The following is a 14,311-nucleotide window of genomic DNA, read 5'->3' as shown; positions in this document are numbered from 1 at the left end:
CAGAATGCTTTGCATGAGTCTGTTATTTTATAGTTTTATTCTGTAAAGATAAAGACTTGTTAATATTTAAAATTTATTTAACTTTGAACAAACTCTTGCCAGTAAATAACATGAATTTAAATCTACGGTAAATTACCGGCAAGCTGCAATACCATTGTAATTTCTACGGATTTTTTTACAGTGTTGTTTATTTGTTGTAGAAATGCTTAAACTCATCTTTGACACAAGATATATTTACTTGAACATATAAAGATGTCAAAAAATGTATTATGTTACGTATCTTGATCTCACAAATTTCCGTGGTATAGTTACGAATATTTTGCTCATTTATCCGTGTCATTGTCATGGATCTCCTTATTTTTCCATGTCATTGTCACGGATTGGTTAGATTTACATAAAAAGACATCCCTACCCAAACCCAACTCTAACCATAACGCCAGGCGACAATGGTTTAAAAATCGGAAAATATAAAAAATAAATCACTAAAAAATTGTATAAACCAATACTTAAAGTGACATCCTAACGCAAACACCAAATCTAACCCTAAACCGAAGTGACAATGGTTTTGAAAATAGGAAAAAGCAGTTGAGTTACCAATCCGTGATAATGACAAGGAAAAGAAAGTCTGTGGTACGGCCACGGAAAAATGCGGAGATCCGTGACAATGACACGGATAAATGGGCAAAATATTCTGTGATTATACCACGGAACTTTGTGAGATCATGTTGCTACTTGAGATGATGTTAGGGATGTTTGGATGTTTTAATAGGAAAGTAGGACAAAAATACAGAAAAGTAAATGTTTCTTTGCATTTACATTTCATCCATGTGTGTGTGTGCGTGCGTGTGTGTGTGTGTGTGTATGTGTTTACAGTCCTATTTTTAAGTCAATATGTTTTACTTTTCATTTGTTGTTTTCTCAATGGCATTAATCATAAAACGCATTTTAATCAAATACAGACTCAACTTGTTCAGTTTCAGGATGTTGGCGTCACAGTGAGTTTGGGGAAGGATGAGCCTGGCGTGTTAATGTGTGCGCTGGAGGCTTTTGTTTCCTTCAAACAATACTTGCTTTGTTTATATTCAGTTTAATATGCTGAATTAACTTTCATTGCCAGAGAGAGAGAGAGAGAGAGAGAGAGAGAGAGAGAGAGAGAGAGAGAGAGAGAGAGAGAGAGAGAGAGATTTGGTGTAGGGATGGAAGGGTCTAATGGGATTTTGAATATGAAATTGATCATAATATCATGATTGGCTTCTTGCTGGTGACTGAAAAGTGCTTTTCCCATTTCTGCAAAATTTTGAAGAGCAAGATAAAATATGTAAATATGATGATTGGTCAAACACATGCACCCAAAACATCAGAGTTCCCATGAGGATCATTACTCCAACCATAAAGTCATGAATGAGATGTACACATACCGCCAGTCAATGGATATTTATTACCTGTTGTATAAATTAAATATGTAAGATTATTGAAAACACTGCAGGTAATGACAGATAATACTGTGATATTATTAGCTCCATAAACAATATACTGCTAGTTATTTTCTTTAATTGATCTGCAATGAATAATAGATTTAAGGGAAGCCAAAGTAGCATGATGATATAAACAATAAGTAAGGGATAATGTAATTGTTATCGCAGATGCAAAGCAAATGGTCTTGTATCACACTTATCAATGTTTTACATGTGGAAGAAACGGAAATGCTTTAGTCATTCCTGAGCTGTGTGAAGTATAAACTGTGTGTTACAGGTTCATTCATTGACATCTACTCTTCCCAATATCTCTAATTGCAAAATGGTCCTATGAAACAGGAAATGTGTGTGTGTCTTGTGTTTGATGTGATAAGAGAGAGAGAGAGTGCTGTGATCCTGGGCCATCTTTAATTGGTCTACCTTGTCATCTGTCTGATCCGGCTGTGCTCATCTACTCCTCGTCCACGTGAAGCAGATGAGAGATTGTTGTCTGTCAGAATGGACTTCGCTTTTGTCAGAGTTCATCTTTAACCTCCATCAGTTCAGAGAGGACAGAGAGGTGTCGTTTGATTGACAGGAGTGAGACAGAAAGTCATTTGCTCTGCCTGTCAGAAGCTCCATTCATCAAAGCTTTCATGTTTTTTTGTCCTATTGAGTTGTACTGGTTTGTTCCTGAATGATTTTTCATTTTTGTACTCCAGCTTGCTCTCGTTAAATTCGATTAATTCGGCAATTATCGCTACACTGTAATATTATGTCCAGGAGTATTGTTTTCATTTGACTGTAATCCCCCTTTAAAGGAATCATTCGTCCAAAAAATGAACATTTAGGCATTGTTCATTCACCCTTAACTTTCTATGGGGGACACAAAGGGAGAGATTTAGAAGAATACTTCATTTGATCAGTTTGGTTTTAACTCTTCATGTTAATGAGAGCAAATGATGTCTGTTTAAAGCGTTCATAACAAAAGCTGTTTATTAGTATCTGGTGTTAATCTTGAGTACCTATAGAGAAGTATTACATCCTTCATATCTCCAAAAAGTCTTTAGTTTAATCAGATTTATAAAAGAAAGATTAGCTTCACCGATACTTTCCGATAACGTATGAAAAAATTTGAAAGGATGAGTTACGAGCTGCGGGAGGAGCGAGTCACGAGTCCACACTCAGAGGTGTCAAGTAACGAAGTACAAATACTTCGTTACCTTACTTAAGTAGATATTTTGGGTATCTATACTTTACTTAAGTAATTATTTTTCAGACGACTTTTTACTTCTACTCCTTACATTTTCACGCAATTATCTGTACTTTCTACTCCTTACATTTTAAAAATCGCTCGTTACTTCTATTAATTTCGGCTTGTTTTCTTTTTTTTACATTCCGGTTTGTCAAAGTTAAAAAAACCTATCTTGATAAATTGCATCATCCAGATGAATGCGAATGTGGTTGGATGAGAAGTATAAACATACACAGTTCCGAAACCCTATTGGTTTGTACGCAATCCCCGCCCCCCAGCTGACTGCAGATGATCAAAAGTTTGTTCGATACTGCTGCACAGAGAAACATAAAAGAACCGCGAGAGCGATTAGAAAGCATGCGGGGCAGTTTGCTCTCGCGATGCTTTGATATCATCCGCCATCCGTTTGTACAGTAACAGAACGCGGCATTCTGTCTTCAAATGGAAAAGTACGAAATAAAACTCGCGCATCACTTTCAGGTCAGTTCACATTCACAAGCCTGTGTAAATGTATAGCTGTCTGCTGACACCAACTCATCTGTGTGATTTAAATAGTGTAACAATACCAATTTATATTATGTAACTTCAGTTGTGCAACTTAAATGACATTCTGATGCTTTGCGTTTTGAAGCATGGCAAATATATCTATGCTAAAGACATCTGTTGTTTTGTATATGCTAATAACTGTCCTAAAATTTATTTGCATTAACAAAACCTACTTAGCTGAATGCTTGAGTGTTAAATCAATCAAAACACATAACATAACCATACATACCAACTTTTGCTTTTGTTAATATACATCAACTGTTTCCTTAAACCTGACTTTTAATTTACTTACAAGAAATATGTAAGTATACTGACATGTAAGATCAGCTCACATTAGATTAAGCTAAAGTCCATTAGCTAACACAAGTACAGATGGAGAAATATAGGCTATAATATATAATTGCATATTTGTAGTTTGTGTTGCTGTCAAAATAAAATTATAAATGATAACAATAGCATATTTCTATTCTCACACATACTATAGTTGTGTGTGATTTAACTAAAGAGGGCACCACTGTAAAAGTTTTGCCAGCAGCGGCCCTGCTCTGAAGTTTGACTTTTTGCACCATTACAATATTTATAGGCAACTAGTCATCATATCTTCCTCTCTATGGAACACATGTTAATGCTCAGTAGTACACATTTATGGTTCTTTAATGCAGTGGTTATCAAACCTTTTTTTGCGGCCTCCCTTGTGTACAGTGGATTCCTTCGCAGCCCCCAAAAGAAAATGTATGACATAAACATTCTAAAACTTACAATTTGAATTAAACAAAACATATTAAATTATACAATGTATTGCTTTTGTTTAGTAGCCTTATTTTTCTGAGGTTTAATTACAAAGAATTTATAATAAAGTAATGTATTTCATAAAATATTATAAAACTGGGGCCCCTGGTGTCACGGTGATCCGTGTCATGTTTTGTTTGTCTCTCCGATTACGTCACCTGGACATTCACGGACTGATTCATCACACCTGTTCCCTGTTAAGTGTTGTGTATTTATACTGCGGTCTGTTTCTCACCTGTCGCCGGATCATTGTCATTGTCATTACTTCCATGTCTGTTCCTGTTCACGTTGGATGTTCCTGTGTTACTTACATGCCTGTTATTTTACTCCTCGTGTTTTGTTTCCAGTTTTATTATTAAATGTTATTTATTGGTTCGAACTCTGCGTTTGCGTCCTGTCTCTCCAACCCTGTCGTGACAGAATCTACCGGCCAGACTGGACGCAGCGGGTTCACGGAGGGCGGCTCCCCCAGGAATTTCGTCGAGGGGGAGTAGTGACATCGGGGTTCTTTCTCCACCAGCCCCGATGTCTCTTGGGGACCACCGTGAGCGATCGCTCGCTCCTGCGGGTCTGCGGGAGGAGGATCGGCCCAGGCGGTCCCCCAACGGTTGAGTCGTCGTCGTCGACGGTCCCTCGGAGGACCACCGTCCCGCTCGTAGGGGGATCCGGAACGGACCACGCCCGATCTTTTCCCCGGGGTGGCTACCGAAGTGAGGGTCCCCATTTCCGCGAGGGGACGGGAGATGACTTCCGGGGGGCATCGGATCGTCGGCGATTCCCAGGAGGGGGGTAATTCGCCTGCCTCGGTCCTCGGAGCGATCGCTCCGGTTCTCCTGGCGCAGTCCAGCCCACCGTCCTGTTGGTTTCGTCCCGGCAGCTGCCGGCAGCGTCAGGGTCCTCAAGCCCTCCACCCCTCCCTTGGACTCTTGCTACCAGACTTTTGTGTTTGTTTTGTTCATGTGAGTGTCTGGTAGCCACTCTTAGAGGGAGGGGTCATGTCACGGTGATCCGTGTCATGTTTTGTTTGTCTCTCCGATTACGTCACCTGGACATTCACAGACTGATTCATCACACCTGTTCCCTGTTAAGTGTTGTGTATTTATACTGCGGTCTGTTTCTCACCTGTCGCCGGATCATTGTCATTGTCATTACTTCCATGTCTGTTCCTGTTCACGTTGGATGTTCCTGTGTTACTTACATGCCTGTTATTTTACTCCTCGTGTTTTGTTTCCAGTTTTATTATTAAATGTTATTTATTGGTTCGAACTCTGCGTTTGCGTCCTGTCTCTCCAACCCTGTCGTGACACCTGGCACCATCTCGCGGCCCCCAGTTTGAGAACCACTGCTTTAATGTATTTGTTTGCATTGTACTAAAATGCGTTCATTTTTAATGGGCATATACCGTATGTGGTTGAAACAGATAGCCTAGTGCAGGTGTAGGCAACTCCTGCAGTGTTTAGCTCCAGGTCTAATCGAGCAGACCTGAACAAACTAATCAAGGTCTAAAAAGTCACCTGAAACTACAGGTAGCCAAGGTTTTATTATGGTTTGAGCTAAAATCTTCAGGACATCGGCACTCCAGGATGGACGTTGCCTACCCCTGGCCCTAGTGCATCCTAAATTTTTTAACATTTACTTTTTAATATAACACTATAGTTATTATGGCCTTTAGAAACATGTTTTAGAGGAGATAGTGTAGTGCACAATAGGCCCCTGTGGCGCGGCCTAGGCTTTTTTCCGTAATGACATTTTTTTTTCTTACATTACTTTTACTTTTATACTTTAAGTAGTTTTGAAACCAGTACTTTTTCACTTTTACTTGAGTAAAAAGCTTGAGTTGATACTTCAACTTCTACAAAAGTCTTTTTAAACCCTAGTATCTATACTTCTACTTGAGTAATGAATATGAATACTTTTGACACCACTGTCCACACTGACTGAATAACTTATGATTCACTACATGTTTGTGTCATTTATATAATATGCACCTACGCGCCTATTTCCAACATAACACAGAAGTCTTACTTACTGCATGCAACTCATGACTCGGTTAGGACTTTTCAATGAAATCCAACGCATCAAACACACACGCAAAACTTTGCTGCTAACCTGAATAAACAAACTATATCCATTGTTTTCATAATGCTGGCTTTTTCTCCTTACATCCAAAAACAATTCTTTCATGCCATTGTTGAGTTTAATATAAAACAAAGCTGTCACATGAAGTGAAGCCTGTAACATGCATTTTGCGAGGAAATACTCTGTTACACGTCCAATTGCTTTTTTGACACTTTGCATTTGTTTAGCATGAGGAAAAACTCTTAAACTGTATTAATAAGTCAGAGTGCATGAAATACCATAATACCCCCTCTTTAAGAAAAGTAAATAAATAATTTAGTGCTTTACTTCTGATAAATGATAAAGTATAGAAAGTTGCTATGCAACAAAAACACCTATCCTCTATGAGTGCTTTATAATGTTGCAGAAGCTTGTTGTGAGTGTGAATATAGGACAGCTATCGACCAATCAGCATCCAAGACCAGAATAATTTTTCTTTTAATTGACAGCATGAACTGCGAACACCCAAAACAATCTGCAAAATTACATTATATGTCTGAAGAAAACATACAAGCTGAAAACTATTACCTGCAATAACACTTTCACACTTAACATCATCTTCAAATATTGCAGCAGTTTTTAAAATATGACATCAACAATTTCGATAGGAGAGAGAGGAAACGGCGAGGGAGAGAGATATTGGTGGGAATGAGAGAAAGCGAGAGTTCAGCAAGCCGGTCAAAGCATCTCAGCTCCAAACAGCGCTGATGAATAGAGTTTGAGTCTGTTCAGGACCTCATTAATACTGTAGGATGAATGGAATATAGATGCATCTCTGTTTCCCATCCTCTCTTTCCAAGACTTTCTGCACCTCTTCGTTTGGACAGGGACCTCAATCGATACCTCTCAACTAGGTTAATGTGGCACTTTAGAAGCAGTCTATTCACGGACCCGAGAGTACACACTCAGATAATTGCTTTTTCAATTGGGTCGTACTGGGAGCGGAGGAGATGTGACTGAGGCCTAACGCCCCCTGTTGGACTCTGATAGAGCACACTCAATGTTTCTTCTTTGATTTCACTTTTTCTAGAACATTGTAGAAACGAATTTTGGGACAAAATGTAATATATACAAAGGTCAAGGAGATGTTTCTAAAGACATGAGGTCATAATCAAACCCATTATTTCAGTGATTGCTATGTGAATGTTGCTTTACAACAGTTCAGAGCTAAATTGTTTGGGGATGTATGATGGTGCAATACTATAGATTCATAGATTTGACCTGAATACTGCATTTTACAGAAATGGATTAGATTTGGTTGGTCAACCTGCTTTACCAGAAAGATCATACACTCTAAAAACAAATGGTGCTAAATAGCAAAGTGGTTCACTGGCTTGGAATCATAGGGGAACTATTTCAAGTGCCATATAGCACCTGTGTAGAAACCTATTGTGCTATATTGAACCATATCTGGTGCTATAGTGGTGCTATATCACCCCATATGGTTCTTCATAGGTGCTTTATAGGTGCTGTATAGCACAAAAAATGGTTCCCCTGTAATCATGAGCTTTTAGTGCTATTTAGTACCATTTTTTTAGAGTGTAGGTGAGTGCTTCTTAATTCTTATTTATGCATCCTTTCTTTCCTTGTGTATTAGCTTATGCACCAGCCTAAGATGCAAGGGAAGATGCAAGAATGGAGGAGTTGAAGAATTAAAGGATTACTCCACTTTCTTAAAAAAACTTGGATAATTTACTCACCCCAATGTCATGCATGATGTTTATGTCTTTCTTTGTTCAGTCGAGAAGAAATCACGTTTTTTTGAGGAAAACAATCCAGGATTTTTCTTCATCTAGTAGACAGTAGTGGACCTCAACAGTTCACAGTTTCAATGCAGCTTTAAAGGGCTCGAAACGAAGCTCCTAACAACGGTCTTATCTAGCCAAACCATCAGAATTTTTGCCAAAAATTTGTAACCACTTTTTAACCACAACATCTCGTCTTAGATTAGCTGCGTGTCATATGAAGTATGCGGAACTACCGCTCCAGTGTTTGAGTGGAGAAAGAGGAACGTTTTGACGTTGTTGTATGTGGAATGATACTTTGTGTCAGTTTATTTTTTAAAATGGTCCACAAGTGTGCGTTTCACATATAACGTGTGACCTTTCGGCGTGATTACGCAAATACACAAGGTCACGCTGGCGCGTCAGACGGCTAGTGCAAGACGAGAAGTTGTGGATTAAAAGTGCATATTTAATTTTTACGTAAAACTTTCATGTGCTCACGCAAAACCTTCATGTGCAGATTTTTTGTAAAAATTTAGTTTCACGTGCTCACGTGAAGCTATCGTGCGCGCACGAGAAACTATCGCACGCACACGTGCGCGCGCGATTGTTTCACGTGAGCACGCGATAGTTTCACGCGAGCACACGAAACTAAACTTACAAAAAATTCTGCACATGAAGGTTTTGCGTGAGCACATGAAAGTTTCACGTGAGCACATGAAACTAAACTTTAGATTTTTTTTACTCCAATGTCACTTTAGGGGCTCGGTAAGTTAGAATTCACTACATTAAAATAAAGAGTTTCTTAAAAGTACTCTAAAATTACTATGACGTGATAAATAATAAATCTACTGTCTGAAACGAGTCTACATTACAACAATTTATTGATTACAACTAACATTTCTGCATGTTTGAATATGATTTGAAGATTTATATGTTCACTGTAAGAAATTCTGGAAAAAAACTGTAATTTTTTTAAATTCCGGCAGCTGGGGTGCAGAAGAAATGCCTTAAAATAACGTTCACAATAAATTACAGAAATTTTCTGTGATACAAAAATACAGTCTTTTCTGTAATTTTACCATTTTTAACTGTATTTAAAAAAAAATCTGTACCAGGTTTATTACAACACTTCTGCATTGGTTACACATATGTATTTTATGATAGTGGAGTAATCATTTAAATGAATTTTCATATCCTCACTCTCAATATAAAGTTAATTCTCTAATATCAAATATTAAATGCATTGTAAACTAAACGTATTAAACAAGAAAAATAAAGTTAAACACATACTTGAGTTAGAATTCACTACATTAAAATAAAGAGTTTCTTAAAAGTACTCTTAAATTACTATGACGTGATAAATAATAAATCTACTGTCTGAAACGAGTCTACATAACAACAATGTATTGATTACAACTAACATTTCTGCATGTTTGAATATGATTTGAAGATTTATCCGTTTACTGTAAGAAATTCTGGAAAAAAACTGTAAAATTCCGGCAGCTGGGGTGCCGGAAAAATACAGCAAAAATGACAGAATTTTCTGTGATACAAAAATACTGTATTTTTCTGTAATTTTACATTAACATAAAAAAACTGTAAAAAAAAAAGGTAAAAATCCGGTAGCTGGGGTGCCGAAGATATGCCGCAAAATAACGGTCACAATAAATTACAGAAATTTTCTGTGATACAAAAATACAGTCTTTTTCTGTAATTTTACCATTTTTAACTGTATTTTAAAAACGTAGAAAATCTGTACCAGGTTTATTACAACACTTCTGCATTGGATACACATATGTATCCTCGTTCATGAAGCCTCCTTGTTCCTCGCCTCCTTGTGATGCGGTTAAATAATTTAGATGTCCTACAAGATGGCGAAGCTCGATTGGTTTCCAGGTCATAGGATGTAGGACGTTGGATCAAAGAAGTGAGGAAGCATATTGAGAAGCACCCTACAAGGAGGAAAGTGTTGTTTGTGAAGTGTGTTAATAATGAGACTGATCAGATGCTTCCAACCCCAAAACACAAAACATGATGATGATTCAGAAGGAGTGGAGCAGCAAATCTTATGCATTTAGGGCTTTGAGAAGTCTATTAACATTATTAGCGTTTCACACAGTTGAAATATATATTTATAGAAATAAAGGCCAAGTCATAGGCTACTATGTATGTTTGAATGTGTCTCGCTTTTGGATAGATATAGTTTGCACGAAAATCCTAGCAAAAGATTCAACTGAAAGACAAACCACCATCAACATCAAGTGTCTTCTCATGTCAGCAACCCCAAGATTGACAGAGTCCTGTTTTGAAATGATGTCCGACCTCTCAGAGGAGCACTGGAGTTTTACAATCCATTTCATGAAGCTGCACCCTTAATAATTTCCCTCCTGTAAAGAGAGCCGATATGTTATCAAGACTTTCATCATAAAATTCCTGCTGGGTTAGCTGAACATATGTGCTTTGTCCTTGTTTGAAGACATTAAGCGGCTGTGTCGGATTGAGGGGGTGGGGTGGGCTCTTCACCTCTGCCGTGTGCCCATTATTCTCTACGGCCTGTAAATGGATTTGTAATTACGGGCTGTCCGCCGCGGATCTTGAATAATTGTCCTCCAAGTCGCTCAAAGAGTTTGCCTACGTATGCTGCCTGCGTCTGTATTATTCTAACTATTGATAACGGATGATGAAGGGCCATTACATCTCTTTATTGCCCTCGCCGGCCTCTCTCGCTCAGATATGAGACCGCATGGAGCTCCATCACCGCTAACCCCGAGCGCCACGAGCTCGTGGCCTGACCTCAAGAAAGGCGAGATATTTTTCATTTGAAGGCTTCAAACCACCGGCTGACATTTTCTCTTGCTTTACACCGTTCTCTAATCTTAGCGCAAAAAATCCTCAAATCTGAGAGCGTCACATTTCCGAAGCCGCTGGCCTGCTTTCGCTCTCGCCGTGCGTGGGCTGCTGCGGTTATATGGAGGTGGGAAGTTGCAAAACAAAGATCAGAGAAAAAAATGACACAGAGAGAGAGAGAATAGAGAAAGAAAGCACTTGAGACACGGGCGTTTTGCCATGAAAAATGAAAGCGTATTGAATTTTATGCCTGCGGATTTGGCTGTGTGGAGATGCTCGGCTGCCCGTGCCAAGTTCACAAATCCGTGCACATCTGTTTGTGTGTTTGTGTCTGTGCTGGTTTAATGAGATATACTCATACAAAACCACTTCAGCCCCGGCAGCTTTAAGCGGATCTCTAAACATAATATTATTATAATTAGAAAAACACATAGAAACAACTTTCAGTGTTCACAATGTGCTGAGCACCTATCAAAACTTATTACTGTATTTATCACTTAATAAAGTCTGCTTAAATTAATGTACAAATAAGAATCAGATACACTAATGATTAACATTACTAGATATACCGTGTATATTTGTGTGTGTGAGAGAGAAAGAGAGAGAGAGCAATTTATATGAAGTGAGTATTGTCAGTTTTTTTTTTCAGGTCAGAATAGTATATATGATGATTTACCAAATAAAAATGCATTCTTAAAGTTCCACTGTGATAAAAAGTTTTTATTGTTGTTTATTTGTCTATGTTGTGTTTTTAATATACTTTAATACGAACCATATTCATCATTCAACACCGTTGGTGAATATTTTCTCCATAATATTTGAGTTTTCCAAAGACGTCTTATATCCGTGGTTTGCAATTGCATTGGTTTGCTACGTCATACACAGGTAATCAATCACATTTAAACTCACACATGCTGAACTCACGTGCAGTGTGTAAGGGTGTGTGCACACCAAAGCTTTTAAACGCGGCTGAAAACAGCAGGCGGACGCCGTCCGAAAGCTTTTTTTCAGCCGCCAGCTTTCTTCACCTGAGTGAGTTGGTTTCTGTGATACTTCTGCTTTGTTTATCAGTCCGTGTACGATTGACCGGTTGGTTTTTGTGATATTTGTTCCACCCCTCCTCCACTGTGATTGGATGGCTCTGTGAGAATTGACATTGATGAGCTGAGCTTTTCACTCAAAGTTGAATAATTTTCAACTCTCTGCGCTTAGCGCTGAGTGCGGAAAAACGGCTGAGCGGTGTCTTTCAGTGCAGAGAAAAAATTTCGTGCTTGGATTGAAAACAATTGAAAACAAACGCTGGCCGCTGGCGTAAAAGCTTTGGTGTGCACGACCCCTAATAGTCCAACAGATCAGCGCTATAATCACTTAATGCTGTAAACGCACATATTCCAAAGCATATTATCATTATTTTTAATCCACAACATTTCACAATTTCAAGTTTTTGGTTTATATTGATATTTAAGTACATTAAACATCTAGTATTTATAATTAAGCAAAAATAACTTTTGTACTTTTACTCAAGAAAGTAAAAGTATACATTTTTTATGTAATTAGGTATTAAATCAATGTTAATATGCAGTATAAAAGGAATACACAGTATGATTTTGCTTTAGAATGAAAAATTTTTAGTAAAGTAAAGTAAATGTTTTACTAAGACAAACACTCTGATAAAGCACAGATGCTTGGAAAATGTACTTAAAATGCTCAAGTAGTGTCCACCTCTGAGTATATTAATAAAATAAATTACAGTACCTTTGTGAGGCTTATTGAAACTGGCCAAAGGTAAAATTAAGACAAATGAACAATGATAAAAGAATTGCAGCACATAAGATATATTTATAAACATATTGTTATAAATAAGAAAAGCTTTCATAACTCAGCTCTTTTAAAGAAGCTGTTTTTTACTTAAGATGTGGTTAAAGCAAGTAATTTTATTTGAAGTACATTTCTTGTGAAGTAACAGCCATTGATATGCTTTTTTATTCTTTCTTAAAAAGTTGTTAATGGGCATGGATTATGTTAATTAGTGAATTAAGTATACACTGTATTTTTTGAACTTTCACTACTTAAGTACACGCCCCCTCTTTCCAAAGCTCCCCCCCCCCAAAGACACGCACAGCAAGACTCAAGTACAATTTCAGTGATACATGTGTGGTGTATGTGAACCTGGCAGAAAGTTTGGAAAGAGCTCATTTCACTTGCAAATCACTTCCAATTTACCGGCATACATATTGATGTGCATATTTACAAGGACCATTGCAAGTCAAATTGACCAAACGTCTTCTGCTTTCAAGTAATGTCATTAAACAGACTTTTAGTTTGTAATTTTATTTTAGAAATATTATTGAAAGCATCACTTTTATACGATTTATTTGCTTTTTTGGCTATCAGGTATTATTTTGAGTTGTATAAATCAAAACACTAATGTAATAACTAGCTGATTTCAGATCTAACAGATGGTTGTGTGTACGTGCGTGTGTGTGTGTGTGTGTGTGTGTGTGTGTGTGTGTGTGTGTGTGTGTGTGTGTGTGTGTGTGTGTGCGTGCGTGCGTGCGTGTGTGATGACTGCAGCACACTGACATGAATTTGACCAAATATTTGAGGGTCGTTCCTCCGAACCGGTGCCACTTCTGTCACCAGGTCATTATATGTATAAAATGCAATAAAACAAATAATAATAATAATACATTTATTTTGTATAGCGCCTTTAAATGTATAGCTTTCTCAAAGCGCTTTACATACAAGCATAACAACAGAGAAATAACACAATAAAATTACAAAAAAATAAACAAAAAAGAATAAAAAAACAAATAAAAGCAATCCTTAAATAGAATGTTTTGAGAAGAGATTTAAAAAGTCACTAATGTCTTTGCTTCTAAGATGTTGGCCAGGAGAGAATTCCAGAGCTTGGGAGCATAGACAGAAAATGCCGTGTCTTAGGAACAACCCAGAGACCACTCTGAGAGGAGCGCAGATTGCGACGTGGTGTGTAGGGCATTAATAGATCAGTCAAGTACTGAGGTGCCATTTTTGTGCAGAGATTTACTGTACATGCAAACATAAGGATTTTAAAATCAATACGGTACCTAACAAGTAGCCAGTGCAGTGACTCCAAGACAGGGGTTATATAGTCCCTAGCCCAGACAATACTCTAGCAGCTGAATTTTGTAGATATTGCAGTTTATCCAAAGATGATTTAGATACCCCAGCTTGAAGACCATTACAGTAGTCAATGCGTAAAAAGAGTTTATCAACTTCTCAGCAACCGGGAAAGACATCATAGGATGTAGCCGAGCTATATTTCCGAGGTGAAAAAACGATGTCTTAACTGTATTTTGCACAAAATGCTCAAATGATAGAGTGGAATCAAATATGACACCAAGATTTTTTTAATTTGCTCTTAAACTCCAAGGCGACACCACCAACAGACACAGTAGGAGACACAACCTTTCGTAGTTGATGTGGAGATCCAAGGAGCATAATTTCTGTTTTAGAGCCGTTTTGCGACAGAAAATTATTGGACATCCAAGTCTTTATCTCAGCAATGCAGTTAGATAGATGCACAGTGTTCA

Source organism: Paramisgurnus dabryanus, chromosome 12 (assembly GCF_030506205.2).
Source record: "Paramisgurnus dabryanus chromosome 12, PD_genome_1.1, whole genome shotgun sequence".
Lineage (NCBI taxonomy): Eukaryota > Metazoa > Chordata > Actinopteri > Cypriniformes > Cobitidae > Paramisgurnus > Paramisgurnus dabryanus.
This window is presented reverse-complemented; position numbering follows the sequence as displayed.